General features: G+C 38.5%; 1 protein-coding gene across 2 annotated transcripts in view; it reads right to left on the bottom strand.

Moving 5' to 3' along the window:
• Fyn (FYN proto-oncogene, Src family tyrosine kinase) overlaps positions 1-19,506 on the bottom strand; it is a 163,467-nt gene that overhangs the window by 100,307 nt on the left and 43,654 nt on the right. For both annotated transcript variants that reach the window (XM_090338267.1, XM_090338266.1), the window contains exon 2: positions 2,966-3,035. The gene's annotated coding sequence lies outside the window, so the exon portion shown is untranslated. The remainder of the gene's footprint in view (positions 1-2,965; positions 3,036-19,506) is intronic.

The raw sequence follows: 19,506 nt of genomic DNA, 5'->3' as shown, positions 1-19,506 counted from the left end.
AAGCACGGTTACCCTCCTCAAATGGGCCATATAATTAAGTAAGGCCATTTCAAGTGGATTATTCTATATCATGACTTGACATATATTGTTTTAATCTCCCTGCTTCAGCAAATGTAGCCATATTAGACTGCAAAAGCTCTCAACAAATCACATTGAAACCACATTGTGGTGTCACTAGCAAATGGGTGCAAATACAGTCCTGTGTATCAAAATACCCTGCTCAGTCATCTGTAATGAGATCTCTGTCTTCCCTAAGCACATTCTCCTCACACCAGAATCACTACCCTTGATTCAAAAGGAAGAACCAGTCCAAACCAAAATGCCATTTCATCTCTGAGGTCATCTAAAGACACAACAAATATCTATGGGAACTGGGGCTGAAATGACATTATTAATGTGAATGCTACTAGGATAAGGGTGTATGAGTCTGGCTTCCATCCTTAGTAACCCATCTTTAGATACCAATTGCCAGAGACCCACCTGTTTGGATGAATTAATTTAGAGCAGTATTTGCTTTGAATAGGGATTAATAGAAAAGCTAACTTCTTATGAGTCTTTTAGCTCTCTGAATTCTTAACAAACTTACATTTAGCAGTATTCCTCGTGTCTACCCTTATATATTCAGTATCACACATTCCATAGAACAAAAAATGGCTCAGAAATGACCAAATGTCCTTTGAAGGCAGAAACTGTCCCATGTTGAGAATGACTTTCCTCCTTTTTAATTATTTTAATTATTTGTCTCTTGCCCCCTGATATGGACAGGAAAAGAGAAGACTATTTTCAGGGCATTCCCAAGTTATATTTTAAGGATTTCAAGCTTCCTGTCTCATGAGGCATCAGTATTTGTGACACACTTCCACCTCAAAATATTAATCAACAGCACTACTTACTGTCTTCCACTAGGGTTCCAGGCCTGCCTTCATTTCATTTAGTACATTAAAGAGGATAGATTTGCTCTCCCAAACTTCTGGACTGCTATCCTCCTGAATGGAGATGTGAGAACCCCATTTTTAGAAGACTGCTCAACAGAAATCCTTCACAGTCCATCACTAGTCCTCAGTGCTGATAGTGCTAAATGAAGTTAAAATTGAGTGTCTACTAATATCATCTACAGAGGCAATGTGTCTGGGTCAGACCACTCAGACACAGTTCTCTGTACTGGGCATGTGCAAAGGAGAGAAATGGTAAAGCAAATGTCTTCTTCAAGAGGTTCACAGGGTGAGAAAATCATATTGAATGACCAGAAGTCCAAGAATGTATGTTGGGATATTCAGCAGGTGACTGATGGAGAGTATTCAAATATAGGTGGATGATATGTGGGAAAATTGGTGGGCTTACTTATAGACTAACCAATAGCAGTAGGTGATTTTTTAAAAATTCCTAAATATTTATTATGTTCCATGATCTTCCAAGCACTATGGCTACAGAAGGAATAATATCAAGTTCCTGTCCCATGCATCCTATATTATAGTTCAATCTAAGAATGAAATAATTTTTCTTTCTTCCCAAGCTCTTCCTCTCTTTTCTATCCTCTTTCTGTTTAACAAGTTGAGGTAACTTGTTTCCTCAGTTGTTACCAGTTGTTTTGTCTAAAAGGTTTTTTTTCATTTTAAAAATTAAGGTTAAGTTTGATGTGGTAGTACATGCCTATAATACCAGCCCTAAGGAGGATGAGGTAGGAAGACTGTATGTTCAAGGCTAATCTAGGCTATAGTGTGAGAGTCTACCTCAAAAACTAAGACAAAGAAATTAAGGTGTACTTTACATGCAGCAAAATGATCTTTTCTAGCATACAGCTTTGTGATTTTTCATGAAAACATAGTTTCATAAATACTATCATAATTAAGGTATGGAATAATCTTAATGATGTAATCTTTAAAATAATTTCCTATGTTTAGTTATTTTAAAATAAAATATTTATACATCTATATGGCATATAGTATGATGATGCCAGACATGTGGACAATATAATGATCAAATATGGGTGATAAACATGTGTGACTCCTCAAAAATTAATCACTTTTATGCAGTGTGAACTTTTGTACATTTTTTAAATACTTGGATAATTTCCCATTCTTCAAGTAGTTAATTTCTTGCTTCTTTTTCAACATATAGGCCACAAAAATTCCCTGCTCTGGAGACTTTTTTTCCTTTGGTCAGCAAATTTGTTATTTGTATTACATGGCTGGCTTAGTACATACACTAAAATGCCCCACACATTCTTTGTGTATATGTGTGTGTGGTGGTGGTGGTCAGTAGTACTTGGTTTGAAACTTTGAGTTTGAACTTGTTTTGAACTTGCTAGGCTAACTTACTTGGCTAGGGCTCTACCACTTAAGCCATGCCTTCAAGCTCAGCTTTTTGGTAGTGCAGTCTCGTGAACTTTTCAGATCTTGGTCCTTGGATTTCAGTCTCCTGAGTAGCTAGGATTATAGGCAAGAGCAACCAGTGCCTAGAAAGGATATTCTTTAACCTACATCCAGAAAGTTTCCTAAATCCAGCTTTATTATATGTTAGAAAACACCACTTTTACTTAACAATATAACTAATAACAAGAAGAAAAAAGGCTAATTTTTAGTTGATGCCTGTGGCTTATACTTGCTTAGAATCTTTGCTACTCAGGGATCTAAGGATCTGAGGATTGCAGTTTCCAGGCAAGGCAAGAAAGTCCATGAGACTCTTTTCTCTAATTACCTCCCATTGCCAAACAAACAGAAGTGGGCCTGTGGCTCAAGTGGGAGAGCTCAGGGCCTGAGTTCAACCTGGCAAAAGTAAATGATTAAATAAATATTCCACTTGTCAGGAAGCTCAAATTCAATATCACATTCGATTAGAAAATTCTATTCCATTTAGAATTTTGTTTTACAGATGTAAAAGATGTATAGACCAAGGCAATGGATTGCCTTTATGAATAACATTTCATGTTTAAAAAAGTAATATAAATAAATGCACCAATACGTACCAAAATTTCCGCCAACTATCACAAATTTTATATACACCACATGTCTTCTAATACAACAGCAGGACTGGTCCTGAAAAACATCACAAAAGACAAAAATCAATCATTTAACAGACAATCTAATCACATTGTACTTCTCTGGAAATAGTGACCTCTCTCTCTCTCTCTCTCTCTCTCTCTCTCTCTCTCTCTCTCTCTCTCTCTCTCTCTCTCTGTTTTGGGCATCCATCAATGCAGAGAATACCAATTATCAGGTTCCTTGTGTTTTTCATTGGAAAATGAAAACAATTTACAAATTACCCCAGCACAAGCTAATAAAGAAAACTGGACAATAAAATAAACAGAAATCATGCTTATATGTGTTTGAATTTTGATCCTTTAAAAAGTCAATAAAGCCACATACCAGTGGCTCACGCCTATAATCCTAGCTACTCAGAAGGATGAGATCTGAGGACTGTGATTTAGAGACAGCGTGGACAGAAAAGTCCCTGGGAGACTCTCATCTCCTATTAACTACCAGAAAACTGAAAGTGGCATTGTGGCTCAAAATGGTAGAGTGCAAGCCTTGGGTTGAAGAGCTCAGGGACAGCGCGAGGCCCAGTGCAAGTCCCATGACCAAAGGGAAAAAAAATCAATGAAAAATATCTAAAATTGAACTTACCCACTATTTTTTTCATTAAAGCAATTTTTCTTTCCTTTTTAAACCCTCCTTTCTCCTCAGCTCTCTGTAAGAGCCTGAGCAAGTTTTTGAAAAACTTTCTAGGCTTCATTTGACTATTTGCAGCATAGTAACTATGGCACTAATCTCATAGGGTTGCTGTGAGAATTAAATAATATCAATGTAATAATATATATAAAAGTCTTAAAACAATACATGAGACACTGTAAGCCCTCAGTAAACATCAACTTTTGTCAAAATCATCCTCATTCCCCAAGCTTGAGGCCTCATACAGCCTTTCTCTGCTGTAACCAGGACCTAAACCTGTTGTGAAGTTGCACTACTGTGCTAGGATTCATTGCTTTTCTTCCTTCTCATCTTGACTCTCCATGGTCTGGGTCAGGCCTTGCAGAAATCAAGCCCCTAGCCTCTAGTTTCTTCTATTCCCACCAAATCTCGTTCTACAAAGCATGCTTTCCAAGTACAACTTGCACCAGTCCTTCCTTGGTAAACATGCCTTCTACCACTTCCCAACACCTGTGCACACCATATGTGAAATAGTGTTGGCCTGGGACTCAGGCTCACCCAGCTTTATTTCCACATGTTCTCACCGGATTTGAAAACATCTAGTCACCTGTCTTGCTGCTGGGTTTCTAGGAGGTCTGTCTCTTCCCTGGGCTCCCCCTGTCCACTCTCTGCCAGGAGGAGGCCCAATCTCTTTCAACTTTTTGTATTGTGACAATCTATAGACATATTTCTTGGATTGTTTTTAAGTGCCTGAAATTAATAGATAAAAAGCACAGCATTCAAAAGGAAATACTTTACAAAACTGGATGGGCTTCTTTCAATACCTAATAGCAGAATTGTATTGATGATTACAATTTTTCTATGTTAATTCTTCCAAACTTGGTATTATTTTAGCTATTCTTTCTCTTTTTAAAAAAATTTTTTTACTTGATATAAATGTGTCCCATTCTTTGTTGTATGGGAAAGGCTCATTTTCCCATTCTTCTTATGAGTACTAACTTGTGTAGTGAGGAGGCACGAGTATTGCTTGACTCAATCAATGAACTGGAGCGTAATATTGCTTTTCCTACATGAGTTTTGCTAATATTAATATTATCTCACTTCTTTGTCAGCCCATGAGGTCCCAATGATGTAGATGAACACTGAAATGGCCTATACTCAAATTATAAATGACTGAAGTTAGTCAACAAAATGTTGCTTCAGAGACTGAACACCTAGTCTATACTGCTGACTTATAAGACTCTAGGAACATATCAGACATTCAATTATTTCATCAATACACGGCTCATGGACCACCTAAATGAGATAGATACACAGCATCCTGTCTTTCTGAAGCATTAAGTCTAGCAGTTTTCCCAAGCTAGTCTAGGGTAGCTGAGAATTTCTCAGTCTTGCAGGGACCTTGAACAGATGCATCTTTTTTTCTAAATGGACCAAAACAGTTAGGAGCTGTCTGGTTGAGGCCAGGAGTGTGGCCTAGGGGTGGAGTAGTAGCCAAGCACGCATGAAACCCTGGTTTGATTCCTCAGTACCACAAATACAGTAATAGCCAGAAGTGGCACTGTGGTTTAAGTGGCAGAGCAATAGCTTTGAACAAAAGGTGTGCAGGTCCTGAGTATGAGCCCCAGGACTGACAAAAGAAAGAATTGTCTGGAATTCACCAGTGACTAAACTCTGAGTCATTTTCTTTTTAACCATACAGATGAGATCAAGTAGACACAACAGTAGAATTCCATCTTCCTTCCTTCATGACAGATATCTTTGCAAAGGAGGTCAGCAAAGGCAAGTACCAGAGTGACTGTCTCAGGAAGGTCTCCTCTACATTTGGCTGTGATGGACAGGCTCACAAAAGGCACTGGACTGTCAGTCTATCCTTTTTCCTCAATATCTTCAGCACAGGATTCCTGTGTACCTTCTGTCAAATAAAAATACTAAAAACAAAACCGTTTATACTTTTCAAATGAAGAGTAATGATGTTTTCCACTGAGAACCACTTGTCAGGGCATTATGACCATTTGCTTTGGCAGAAATTTACCAGTGGCAGCACTTTCCATCTCCAACATCATGTCAAGTGACTCTCAGACAAAGTGGGAGTACTTATTTTTTCCCCAATTCTACTAAGATTGATTTGTTCTCCATTCAAAGAACAAAGGATGAATTGGAGTGATATTATCATATTTAAGAACATTTAGAGTTATTTCATTTTAATTGGTCTTGTTGAGACACACTGGGCATGGTATTAATCACCAATAAAAATGAAAACAACTGAGTAATTACATGGAGGGTGGCACAATTAGGATATCTTCTTTTTCTAGAATTACAATGTATACATTGTCAAAAATGAGTGATAACACTTTTTTTTTTTTTGCCAGTCCTGGGCTGGCGCTCAGGGCCTGAGCAATGTCCTTGCACTTTCTCAAGGCTAGATAGCTCTACCAGTTGAGCCTCAGCACCACTTCCGTTTTTTTTTCTATGTATGTAGTACCGAGGAATAGAACCCGGGCCTTCATGGATGCTACGCAAGCACTCTACCACTAGGCAAAACTCCCGGCCCAAGTGATAACTTTTTTCTAGGTATTCCTACAGAACAATGTGCAACCCTATATACTTTGTGCTTCTGATACAACCACAGATTTGTGTACTTCCTAGTTTCAAGGCAACCTTCTCATTACATACTGAAAACTAGAATACTTAAGACAATTTTCATTTCCATAAGATCATACCTTCTTCCTTTTCTAAAACAAAGTTTTCATATTTCTCTAGCCACTGTGCATCTTAGAAATGTTGGCTCTGAAGCCCCATCTGAATCTGTTTTATAAGGTTAACCTAGTAATCTATGTATACATTAAAACTGGAGAGCCTCTAATCAAGAGAAAACAGCCATTGGTTCAAGAATAGATGTGTAGTTCAATTTTAAGCCAATGAAATGTGAAGAATGTTTTGTTGGGAGCTTCTCCACATTCTTCTGGGAGAAACTCCTTCCTTCTGAATGTTGTGTGGGTGTAATGCTTGCCACTTCTGTAGCTATATTGCTGCAGCCAGAGATAGAAAATTCAAGTTATTATGTAAGTTAAGCCTGAAGTTTGTGGCACCCCTAAGTTTCCAATCATTTTCTTATCGTTTATGTAGGCCTCCTTCAGTTGGATTTTTAACTATCGGCAGGTGGAAATTTTTCTGAGGAATTAATTCCTAAATAAAACATTAAAAACAATACAATGCCAAGGCACTGGGCATAGCCATACATTGAAGACAAGGCAGTTATAGAGAGACCAATCAAGTTGAAAAACTCATTTTGCAGAGGGAATTGACCCAGTAGTATTTTCAAGTCCTGATAACTATCATTCATTTGTGCATTTCAAAAGCTTTTTAAAATCAGCTGGAGTCAATGAACTAAAGGAAACGCTGAACACTTTCCAAATTATTTTAACCAGGGTGGTCAAACAGTTGCCTTCCCAAGAAAGTCATACAGATGTCACATCCTGCAAAGACAATGGGAGACTAATTGCTCAGCCTCAGTCTCCAATAGGGAAGACAACCTACGATATGTAATTACTGAAGGATAAATAAGGAAGAGCTTGGGGCTCTCAGAATTTGTTCCTGGATCTGTTCCAATTACTTGGGGAAACAGAAAAAAAAGCACCAGCTGGTTTGGGAAAAGATTTAAGAAGTAACAGTTTAGGCAGCCACCTCTACCATTTTTTTTACACTTCATTGGTAATTAGCAAAGAGCTTTCTGAAGAAACCAAATAGACTGGCCATTATTTTTAAAAACAAACAAATAAAAATCCCATACACAAAGTCATATGAGGCTTTGGTATAACTCTGCTTTGCATGGAGGAGTGACACAGATGAGGAGAACTAGATAACATTATCTCTGGTGTGTCCTAGGCTTCTTAACTATATGAGGGTATTCTGAGTTTGGCTATGGTTGGGTTTGTGGTGTTAACTTGATGAAGAACCTATTTCCTATTAAGGAGTGGTACAGGTACAGAATGTTTCCCTAGGTCCTATCTCCTTGGAATTCTTTTCTCAAATCTCCACCTCCCCCCACACACTTTGTTTTGTCTTCTCCTTCCTAACACTTCACCCACTTGTAATATGCCCAATCACTTTTCTATGCAATAACTTCCAATCTGCATCTCTAGATCTATCTGTCATGGTCCCAGGCCATTTGCTACCTGCAGACAGAAAGTGCCTTCGGGAAGGGGCTTTGTTTTGGTTATGGTTATGTTTTTGATGCTTGTACAGTGCCTGGCACAGAATTCATGCTGTTTTTTTTTTTTTTTGACAGTCCTGGCCTTGAGCTCAGGGCCTGAACACTGTCCTTGGGTTTTCTCAAGGCTAGAGCTCTACCACTTGAGCCTCAGCACCACTCCAGCTTTTTTTTTGTATGTATGTGGTACCAAGGAATCGAACCTGGGCCTTCGTGCATGCTAGGCAAGCACTCTATCAGTAGGCCAAACTGCCAGCCCCTCATGCTGTCTTTTGAACAAATAACTGAAAGCCCTCATCAGATTGAGTATGCTTCACAGGAGCTCTTATTGTCAATACCTAATTGATTCCTCTTACTTTGGCCTTTTCTTTTTACTCCCTAACACATGTGAATTTCTAGGCTTGAGTTCTTCCTAGAATGTCTCAGATAATAAAAATTTAATGTGCCACTCTTATGTTTTCTAAAGGAAAAACTGGGTCCACTGAGGCCGTGTTCTGCCCAAGGTCTTACAATTAGTGGTAAGTAGAAGCAGGATTTTAGCTGAGGTTGCTGACCAAGTGCTTGAGCCACCAAATGAATAACTAGTGCAAAAACCTTCAATGTCTCCCAGGAGAACTTAGTACAAGGCCTGGTTACAGCAGGCACTCAAAAATATCTGTTGATTGGTTGAATAGGATTTGGTTTTTCTTAAAGTAGAACACTTTTCAAAAGACAAGATACAAATTAGAGTTGAGAGAAGCTGCTATCATTTCTAGAGTAAGAGTAAAATCTGGAATGTTAGACTTCTCCCTAACTAGCATCTCTGTTTCCAGGAACTGTGCAAGTTGGGACTGCTGTAGAACTTGTGAAGTACAAGATTAGGGAGATGGCTCCCTAACATCTACCATCATTCCAAATTTACCTTTCAGCTTTAGCTCTCATTTCTTCTTCCTCTCTCAGACCCAGCCTTACCACAGCCATTCCCAGCACTGCTTCCTCATTCAGGCCTCCATTCCTTCCTTCTTATGTGCCCTTGTCTTTGCTTGAAAGAATAGAGAAACTAATCTGTCCTTTAAGATAATGGTGTCTGATGACGGTGTCTTTTATTAAACTTCCGGTCTAATTTCCTCCCCCAGAATCAATCTACCTATCAAAAACCTTACCATACTATCTGCTCCCAGGTTAACAGCCAGCTTCTGAAGGCAAGGATCTAGTCTAAAGGTACTGTTAAACTTCAGGATCTGACTCTAGCACAATACCTTCAATAAGAGACTGATGTTGCATCCAAGTCTTTATTTCTCTTAGTTCATCTTGGTGATCAGATTATATAGGTTTAATAAATAATAAGATTCTAAGTCTTCTACTGTGTAGGCTTCTGATATAGCCAGGGCTCTCACACACACTTCCTAAGGAACAATGTAAATCTTGTTTTTGGGGGGGGGTGGTCATAGGGCTTGAACTGTGGGCCTGGGGGCTGTCTCTGAGCTCTTCAGCCCACTTCCCATTTTCTAGTGGTTAGCTAGAGAGAAGAGTCTTAGCCTCCTGAATAGCTAGGATTACAGGCATGAGCCACCACGTCTGGCAATGTAAATATTTTGTTGAATCTTATTTTGAAAAGCAAAAAGGTGTGTGTGTGTGTGTGTGTGTGTGTGTGTGTGTGTGTGTGTGTGTGTGTGGTGTGTGCAGGGGAGCAATGAGTACGATGCCAGTGAGTTCTCTTTTCCTTCACAGCACTCTTCTGGCTTGGGTTGCCTGAGTAGTGTGAGGTACATGCTGGAAGCTTATACAAACAAATAACAAGGCATTAAAAATATGGTCCTTCTATGCTACAATAGGCTCTGCAAACTCAAAGCCAATTGTCTACAAAATTAGAGCTCCAAATGGTAGCAAGGGAATAAAAAAATAAAGTGTTACTTAGAAAACACAGCTTACTTTGAACAACAGTGTCCTTCCCTCCTCATTGTGGGATTAGTGGGGGGCTCTGGGAAGGCTGGACCATACCCCCAACCCCCATCTGTCAATCTGGCTTCACTCCAAGTAGCTCTATAGACTCAAGCAAGGTGGTGGTGGTGATTTGGTTATTTAAGGCAGTGGGAGTAAACAGTAGGGGTGGGGGGAGAAAGTTGAAGAAGAGGAAGAAGTGAGTAGAGATGATAAGCAGAGACTCAGCCAGCAGAGAGGTATTACTAAGACCAAGAGGGTGGGAAGGTCAAACTACAGAAGTTTGCTGTTCTTTTCATTGTGATTGGCACCACAAGAGGGACAAGAGTCTCACCATGAATAAGGCACCACAAGATCAGCAAGGCGCTCTTCCCTTACTAGTAAGGATCTGGGTGCAGTGCTCTTAGGATTCCTGGCTCTGTTATTGGACTAGAAAGATACAGACTTCTGGCTCAGAGGTACAAATGCATTGGAAGGTTATGCCCTTGCAGGGATACAGGGGTAAGGAAGCACTGCTTCAGCACCATAGCCTCCAGCAACTCTCAAGCAACAGTAATATTGAAATCATTTCATATTCTTACTATAGTTAAACTCCTAGGTGAAGGGTAACTAGTTCATTTGGGAAGAAATAAATGAAATAAAGGGCACTGGAATCTATTAACTGTCTGGTATGAGGAGTTTTGCTTCTGTAAGACTATAGAGTGTATAGTAATCACATCTTTCTTTCTAGCAATGAATTCCTGTCAATTTATCAACATCACTATGTAATAAGCAAAAACAGAAAAAAGAAAGAAAAAAAATCAAGGATTTCTGTAGTGCATTTCTGATTTGTCAGCTTAATTTATGCTGTGTCTAGACACTGGCTATCTAGTCGTGGACATAGCACTTTGCTATAATCCAAGTGAAGCTGCCGTGGACATAGCACTTTGCTATAATCCAAGTGAAGCTGCTGGATACTGTCCCCTTACTCCATCCAGCCAGACACCATTTTTAAGGTCCTACAAATTGCCATTCTGGAGTGGCTCCTGAGAAAGATGGAGAAATTCGCACAGTGTTAAAATAGTGTGTAAATCAAGATTCATAACATGTTCGGGGCCCTGGACTGGAAGCTGGATACAATATCAGGATCCTAGCTCTGATTTGAAGTTATTAAGATTCATTTATTTATCTTACTTTTTTGTGGGTCATGGGGCTTGAACTTGGCCTGGGCGCTGTCCCTGAGCTCTTCAGCTCAAGGCTACTGCCCTACCCTTGAGCCATGCCCCACTTCCTATTTTCTAGAGGTTAATTGGAGATAAAAGTCTTAGGTCCTTTTGTGCTAGGGCTGGCTTTGAACCTTAATCCTCAGATCTCATCCTCTAGAGTAGCTAGTACATGCGTGAGCCACCACACCCAGCCTTGAAGTCATTAAGATTTTTGTTTTTAAGTCTCAGCCCCAATAAGCTTGGTATACTTGAAAAATTCCCTCATTATTATAACATAATTAAATTTAGTAAAAGTTTTCCTTTTTAGTTTTTTATTTCATGAAAACAATCTCCATCAAAAGAATCTCAATAACCTAAGAAAAAGTCCAAGGAAAGGTGTGTAAGCGCCTTATATTGAAAACTGATAGTGAGAAGTTCAAAAAGACTAAATATGTGAAGTTAATACCCTTTATGTTGACTAGAAGTCTGAATTTATTCAGATGTCAATTTTCCCCAAATGCAACTTAAAATTAAAAATGACAGAAGAGGGCCAGGAGTTTGGTTTAAAATTAAATATGACAGAGGAGGGCCAGGAGTTTGGCCTAAGGGTAGCGTGTTTGCCTAGCATGCACCAAGACCTGGGTTCAATTCCTCAGTACCATATACATAGAAAAAGCTGGAAGTGGTGTTATGGTTCAAGTGGTAGAGCTCTAGCCTTGAAAACACCCAAGGACAGCCCTCAGGCCCTAAGTTCAAGCCTCAAGACTCGTAAAAGAAAAAAAAAAATGACAGAGGATAGCCACAAGGGATAGGAAAAAAGAAAGGAAAAAAGAAAAAAAAAGGAAAACGAGTAAAGAAATAATTTCACATAGTATATTAAAAACATCAATCACAAGGATAAATCTCAAAGGATGAACCAGAGTAACAGCGATATTCACAAGACAATATGTTGGAAATGAATTTTACAACTTGGGAGGAGGGAAGGGAAATGGGGGTAAAACATGGGAAGAGGTAACAATGTTCAAGAAATAATGTTCTCACTACCTAACAAATGTAAATGTAACTGCAACCTCTTTATACTTCACTCTGATAACATATAAATAAAAAAAGAAACATCCTTGTTTAGAAAAAAAGATATTTGAAGTGGGTGCAAAATATTTCCTTTTTATTCCCTTCTTTTATAGGTAGTTTCTTAAAAATCCTTTTCCCATAAATTTTAAAAGATTTCTGTTCAAAAAAAATCACAAGCAAAAAAAAAATCATAAACGAAGCCTGGTGCAGTGGTTCACGCCTGTAATCCTAGCTACTCAGGAGGCTAAGATCTGAGGATCACAGTTCAAAGCCAGCCTGGACACTAAAGTCCGTGAGACTCTTATCTCCAATTAACCACCAGAAAACCAAAAGTGGTGCTATGGCTCAAGGGGGTGGTAGCCTTGAGCTGACAAGCTCAGGGACAGCGCTCAGGCCCAGAGTTCAAGTCTCATAACCGACAAAAAAAATTTACAAACAGTATTTTTCTCTGGTAGGAATTAACAAGCAGATTCTAGAATTTAAATAGGAATGCTGAGGGCCAAAAGCCAAGAAAATCCTGAACAAGAAAAACAAGGCTGAAAGACGTCATATAACAGCAAGATTCATTAAAGCACAATAGTGATTAAGAACAGTATTTGTGCAAGGACAGACAACTAAACTAATGAAACAGAAAGCCTCAGATTAGAGCTACACAGTCACCTAATTCATGTGAAGATGGCACTAAAGTTCCATAAACAGCTCTGGGTTCACTGGATATTGTATGTAGAATCACTGAATGTTTGTGTGTTGAATCCTGTTCAGGTTTTAACCTCCATGTATATCAGTATGTACAATACAAAATGGGGCTGCAGCAATAGAGTTAGGATGAGGTTATAGTGAATCAGGATTGGCCCTGAGGAAGACATATCCCTATAATAAGAAGGAACTTTCAAAAATTATTTATTTATTTAGGCGATAGTGGGTTTGAGGTCAGAGCCTTACATATGGTAGGAAGGCATACCTTTTAAACCACATCTCCAGCCTCACTCCTTTCTCCAAAACTGAAATCTATTTATTCTTTCTATTATAGCCAGAATGCAAAGTGGATACCACCACACTCAGCTTTCTCTGTTGAGATGAAGTTTTGTGAACTTTTTTCTTGAGCTAGTCTTGAACTGTGATTCTCTTCAATTCAGTCTCCTGTGTAGCACCCAGATACATTTCTGTAGTTTGAAGTCACACTTTGTTATTGTGATTGATTCTTAGTATCTGTATTATTATTTTTTCATCTTAATTTATTTATTTATTTTTATTTTTTTTTTATTTTTTTGCCAGTCCTGGGCTTGAGCTCAGGGCCTGAGCACTGTCCTTGGACTTTCTCAAGGCTAGAGCTCTACCACTTGAGCCTCAGCACCACTTCCGGCTTTTTTCTATGTATGTGGTACCGAGGAATCAAACCCAGGTCTTCGTGCATGCTAGGCAAGCACTTTAACCACTAGGCCAAACTCCCGGCCCTATTTTTTCATCTTAATTTAATAGATGGATGTTTGTGGTTCACCCCTAGACTCCTAGCTACTGAGGAGACTGAGATCTGAGAATAGTTGGAAAATCCATGAGTTTGATCTCCAATTATCTACCAAAAAGCTGAATCTTGAGTTGTGGTTTAAGTGGCAGAACACCAGCCTTAAGTAAAATGCTAAGGGATAGCGTCTAGGTAGTGAGTTCAAGACCCTAGTATTAGCACCAAAAACAAAACAAAATCCAACTTGTTTTATATCTTATATTGTGAATGGTAGAACTAAAAAAAATTGCATTAAAAATTTTGAATAAATTTGGATCTAATAAATAAAAGCTCATCATGTAGCAACAAGAATGGATAAACTACAATTTATAACAACATATAGAAATCTGTTAAAATATAAAGTTCACAAGAGATAAAACCAACCTTTGGAGCAAGAAAGTATGTTACTAGGTACTTGGTGGAAGTTGGGACAGCAGGGACAGGGAAGGAGTCTGAGCTTCATTCCTTCTGGATTTTGGTGTCAGAGCAGTGCTCACTTAGTGAAAATTCATTCAGTGCACTTAACAATCTGTGTACTCTTCTACACATGAATGCTATACTTTCCTTTAAAAAATGTCAGGAAGAAATCTTGGCATTAACCTAGTAAAGTCAGAAAAAAAAGAAACCCAGAGTTCCTATAAGTACTAAAAAAAAAAAATCAAAAATAGCACAGAAATTTAAGCAGATAATTAAAACAATTGAGACACTACAAAATTAAAAAAGTGCTACTTTGTTTAATTGTGTGTTTTTAAAAAATTTATTTAGGATAACTGTCATGCCCAAGTTGTTTTACTATATGTTTGAGTAGCATAAAAAAAACATTTTCAAAATAAAATGATGTTTTAATTTTGTGTTATGGATTTTTAAAGTAAAACTCTAGATATGCATTGCCCAATTTTTTCATGTACACCAAAAATATTTTCCTGGGGCCTTGGTTTATTCTCTGCAACATCCTTGATGAGAAAGCCTAGGAAAAAGGCATTTCCTTCCTGTGGCACACAGTAGACACATACTTCCCTTCAGGGTCACTGCTTGATGGAGATTAGCTCATTTTTGCCTTTTCGGACTTACTGTGAATGAAAAGAAAATTTCTAAGAGATAATCTGAAAACAACATCCAACACACCATTTCTGCCTTTTATTTCTGGGTTCTTCAGGTACCCATTCTTGTATGCATATGCTTAGAAAGTCAGGCTGAAGTCCTGGCCAACTTCAGAGAAGCCCAGAGCCTGCCCTTCCACTTAGGAGCAGCCAGATGTAGGCCTTCACCTCCTGGGACTGATCAGATTCTGTAGCCCAGCAGACCACTGAAATAAATTCCTTGGTGTATAGAAACCACATGGCCAGACTGCTGTGTTCTTCCGGCCTTCTGATGGGAGAGATTTACTTGTGCAATTAGATGAGCATTCAGAGAGCAAGCCACCTCCACAGGAAATGAGGCAGGGCCACATACACTGCAGTTCACATAACCACAGCCTACATTCTGTCCTGCTTTGCTTTGAAACCATGTGAAGACTCAAGGGTGTGGGGTTCCTAAGAAGGCCTCATTCAGCTCACCTTCACCTTGGGAAGAAAGCCTGGGGGGCCAGGCCCTGGAACTATGCTGCTCTCCTAATCGGCCATGTGGAAGTTCGGGCCTTTCTCTGGTTGTTCTGTTTCCCTAGTGCTAGCTTCTTAAAGAAGACCCTCTTCTCACATGCAAGCTCCATTGTTCTTGAGTAACTTTCTGATGTTAACTTTGCCCCTTACTCCATTGTCTATCAAAGATATTATAGGTCCTTTAAGAAAAGTGCTGGGCTCTTTTGTTTGTTTTGTGCTAGGGATTTGGGCTGTGGTATGCTAGACAAATACTTCACCATTAAGTCCATCCCTAGTTGTTTGTGGGTCTTTTATAACTATCTCTCCCCTCCCCCACCAATAAGAATTCTCCCTAGTCATAGTATTTGCTTCTTAAATAAAAATTGAATACAAGTGTCACAGACACTTGTCCCTTTGAAAATACAGATAAAAAGTGGCATCAGTTAAGAATTTACACAGACAGAGAAAAAATCTGCTGGGGCAACTCCTTCAGAGTCTTTACCTAGATGACTGAGCTCTGCCACTCAGGAAGAGGTCACAAGCTATAGCTCATGAGGAGACCCTAAGCTACTACCTGCTGGCTATGTATGGCCCATTTTTACACAATTGAAAAAAAACCTAAAAGAATATTTGTTGATACATGGAAGTTATATGAAATTCAAATTTTAGTGCTCATAAAAAAAGTTTTTTGGCACATACTCCTATTTGCTCATGTTTCATCTAGAGTTGCTTTCAAATGACAATGGTTGAACTGTCTCAATTGAGATCTTATTTCTTGCAAAGACAAAAACAGCTACTACTGGCCTTTAATAGAAACAAATTGGTTTATAAAGTCTGAAGCTACCTAGAACAGACAGGAAGGTATGCATGAGCCAAAAGCCAGCCCAGGATCCTGAGCAGAAACATCTACAAGACTCTGTTTCCAATTAACCAAGAAAAAAAGATTTATTTCCAAATATAATCATATTCTGAGATGTACAGTTTACTGGGGGCTTGGGGGCTCAATGAATAAATATTGGAAGGACACATTTCAGTTCATAACTAAATTTTTGAAATTTTTCTCTTTAAAGAAAATGGTGGGCAGGCCAAACTCACATCCTCAGGAATGAATATTTTCTGTGGGCAGGGAATATACCAAGACCTTCACTCTCCTAGGGCTGATAACACTGGGAAGAAATGGAACATCACACCTTGCCAGTATGGGCCAATGGAGAAACAGATGCAGAATTCATAACAGACCTCCTGGCAGGAGTGGAAAACTTTGTTGGAGGAAGCAAGGGAAAAAAATACCCTGACTTCATTCTTGTCTTCATATCTCTCCGTACATTCCCCATTGATCAATGACCAGCAAAATCCTGAAGACATCAGAGTCCCTGGATTGAAGGTGCAAAAGCATATGCAGCTGTATTTGGCAGACAACACTCAAGTCTGTTCCATTCTGGCTTCTACAAGCCCATGAGATAGTCAGTTACAAAAAAAGATGACTCCACTTAATGGATAACTTTAGAGAAGTAACATTCATAGACACCAAAATTAGATGGGTCATCACTTCAGGATTTGGGAATGGTTTAGTAAATACAGGTTTAAGTTTGGCATAGATTTTTAAAGTCCTGGAGATGGATAGTATATTGCAAAACAACATGGGTGTACTTAACGCTATTAAACTGCATACCTAAAAAGGCTGAAATGCTCGATTTTATGCTCTGTGTTGTTTCCCAGAGTAAAATAGTAAAATATGTAACTTTTCAGTTGGCTGCTAAAATTCATAAATTGCTTCCAGAAACGAGTAATCAATGTTTTCTTAGTAAATGCGATTTGTGACTACAAGCATCTTCAGAAATGACTGATGCTTTGTTCACTTGTAATATGTATTTCTAAATAAAATATCCCTACTTATTAAAAAAAAAAAGAAAACGGTGAGCATACCAACCATGCTGAATTTTTCAAAGGATTGTGTTGGCTCACCTAGTTAGGACAAGTTGGCATCAGTACTGCCACCCAAATAAATAAATGACTGAATACATAACCAGAGAAGCAAATGTTTGGGCATCAGAATGTTTACAACAATGTTATTTATAATACTATGAAAATATCTAATGGCATAGTAGAATGATGCCTGGAAAGGCAATGCATGTTATTATCATGTAAGAAAATGAAAATTAAATGAATCAACATCAAAAGCACATATATCACATGTGTTAGATTATGCATGCCACCCCCACAAAAAGGCAAATAAATATATATTAACATTGCCAGCTTAATGTTGGTGTGATTAAGAAATATTTTAATCTTTCTGGTAGCTTATCACATTGTCTACAATAAAAATTTCAGAGTCAGAAAGATACTAGAAATAAACAAGTTTGAATCAAAGAGAAGGCACACATATCAAGCCCCTACTGTTCTGTTCATCTGTAACTTACTGAGGATGTTGACCACTAGAATCCTCTGACATTTATGACTTTATATATTATCAATATTTTATTATTCATTAAACATACATTAATGGAAATTAATATATTTATTATATGTTATTTTAAAGTATTGCTAAATTTATTTGCAAAAAGGTTTCAAAATAGATTGAGCAATGCCAAGGAAGTTACCAGATGAGATGATATTACAATGAATGTTTTGGCTGTGACAACACATTCACTGAACAACTATTTTTTGTGTGCCATGCTCCAGGCACCTTGCTAGGTACTACAGGGTCAAACTAAGTCTCTTGGAACCCATGGAGATGACACTAGTCCTACAAACCAGATCTCAGCAGGATACAGAAGGGCAGGGCTGGCAGCAGTCCTCATTCCTCTCTGGCTCTGTGGTACTGAGAAAGGCTGACTTCACCTCTCTGGCTCCAAATGCCTCATTTGTAAAACAAGGACAATCCTGACCCAGTTCACAGCACTGCAGTGTAAGATAAGTGCAAAGTATTCTCGGCAGATTTTTATCTTTTCAGCACTATATTATTCTATGGCTTCCTTCCTTGGGAAGCTGTATATTTATTCTTTAAGAAAACACAACGGGCTGAAAAATCAGTTCATTACTTAAAGTGATACTTCTCGCTTTCCTTCTAGATACTCAGATTAACAATCACAGAAACAAATGCCCATTTCCCTCAATCCTGGACAAAAATAAAGAGAATTCAAAGTTTGGGGAAAGTTCAATCACATTACAAGGGCAAAGCAAGGTAGGTGCCAGCCCGGGAACTAATGCAAGTATGTTGAGCATTTCAAAAAGATATACAAATGATCTTTATAGACTGTGGCTTTCCATCTCCCTTTTAGGAAAAATAATTTTACAAAAGCAACATTTAAATAATAGACAAGTTTTATAAAATTTACCATTTCTAAGGAAAGATGAATGGGCCCTACAGAGATAGCCATTAAGTCCTATTTTGGCACAAATGTACAAAAATCCTGTTCTATCAAACTGAGCTCATTTTTGCAAAGTACTAGGAACATGTGCATAATCTAATTCCCTGAAACAGACAGAGGGTTGGAGAAAAATTGGAAAGAGATGGGAGGCACAGAAACCTGCAGATGAGGTATGTTCTGAGAGATATTCTCCTTCACTGGCTGCTAACTGGGCAAATGTCTGACGAAATGTGTACTTTCACTGAGGAGGCATAGACCTAATTCCTGTTGTTGACATTTTCTGCAGAAAATTAGGGGTATTTTCCTAGTTATATAACACATGCTTCTTCAACAGCTTCCAATTCTCAGTGAACCTTTTGCCACAGTAAGACTTGATAAGCAGAAAGTTCAGAGAGCTTCATAGATGCTTGCACTAAAAACCCTTCACAGTTCAGCTCTTCCTTTCCCGAGTGATGTCACATGAATGACCACCCCAGACAGGGCTAAGCACACATACCTCAGGTAAGCAAATGCCTCTATTTACTTTTTTCTGCCGTATGGATGATCATGAGTATGCTTCTTATCCTGCTGTATCTTTGTTACTTCCAAGTCTCTGGGAAGTTACTTCCCAGCTTCCCAGTGTAAGCCAGCAGCCCCAGGCAGTGTTTCTAGCTCTGATGATTGATTAAATATGGGCAAAGCTTACAACTTCCAGCCTGGCAGTGCACTGCACAAATGGCACCCATCATACTCTATTCTGAAGGACATGATGAGTACAACATGACAGATTCAATAATTGCTCTACTTTTTAAAAGGGAGTTGTAAAAATTATCTTTAAAATGCTTGTTGATGCCCTGTGGGTATGAGTCACTTTGTGAAGCAGGATCAAAATGGATCCTGCTATTATGGGTTTCTGCTGGCTCTTTGATTCTAAACAACTTTATTAATGTTAATAGGAGTTATGCACACATCAATGAGAGAATAAATTCCTTGGGTTTAGGGGAGCTTCAAATTAATGATTTGTGTTAATCAATGTAAAATGC

The sequence above is a fragment of the Megascapheus bottae genome, chromosome 8 (genome assembly GCF_031878675.1).
Source record: "Megascapheus bottae isolate mThoBot1 chromosome 8, mThoBot2.hap1, whole genome shotgun sequence".
In the NCBI taxonomy this organism is placed as follows: domain Eukaryota; kingdom Metazoa; phylum Chordata; class Mammalia; order Rodentia; family Geomyidae; genus Megascapheus; species Megascapheus bottae.
The sequence above is the reverse complement of the archived record's forward strand: the minus strand, read 5'-3'. Positions and strand labels throughout refer to the sequence as shown.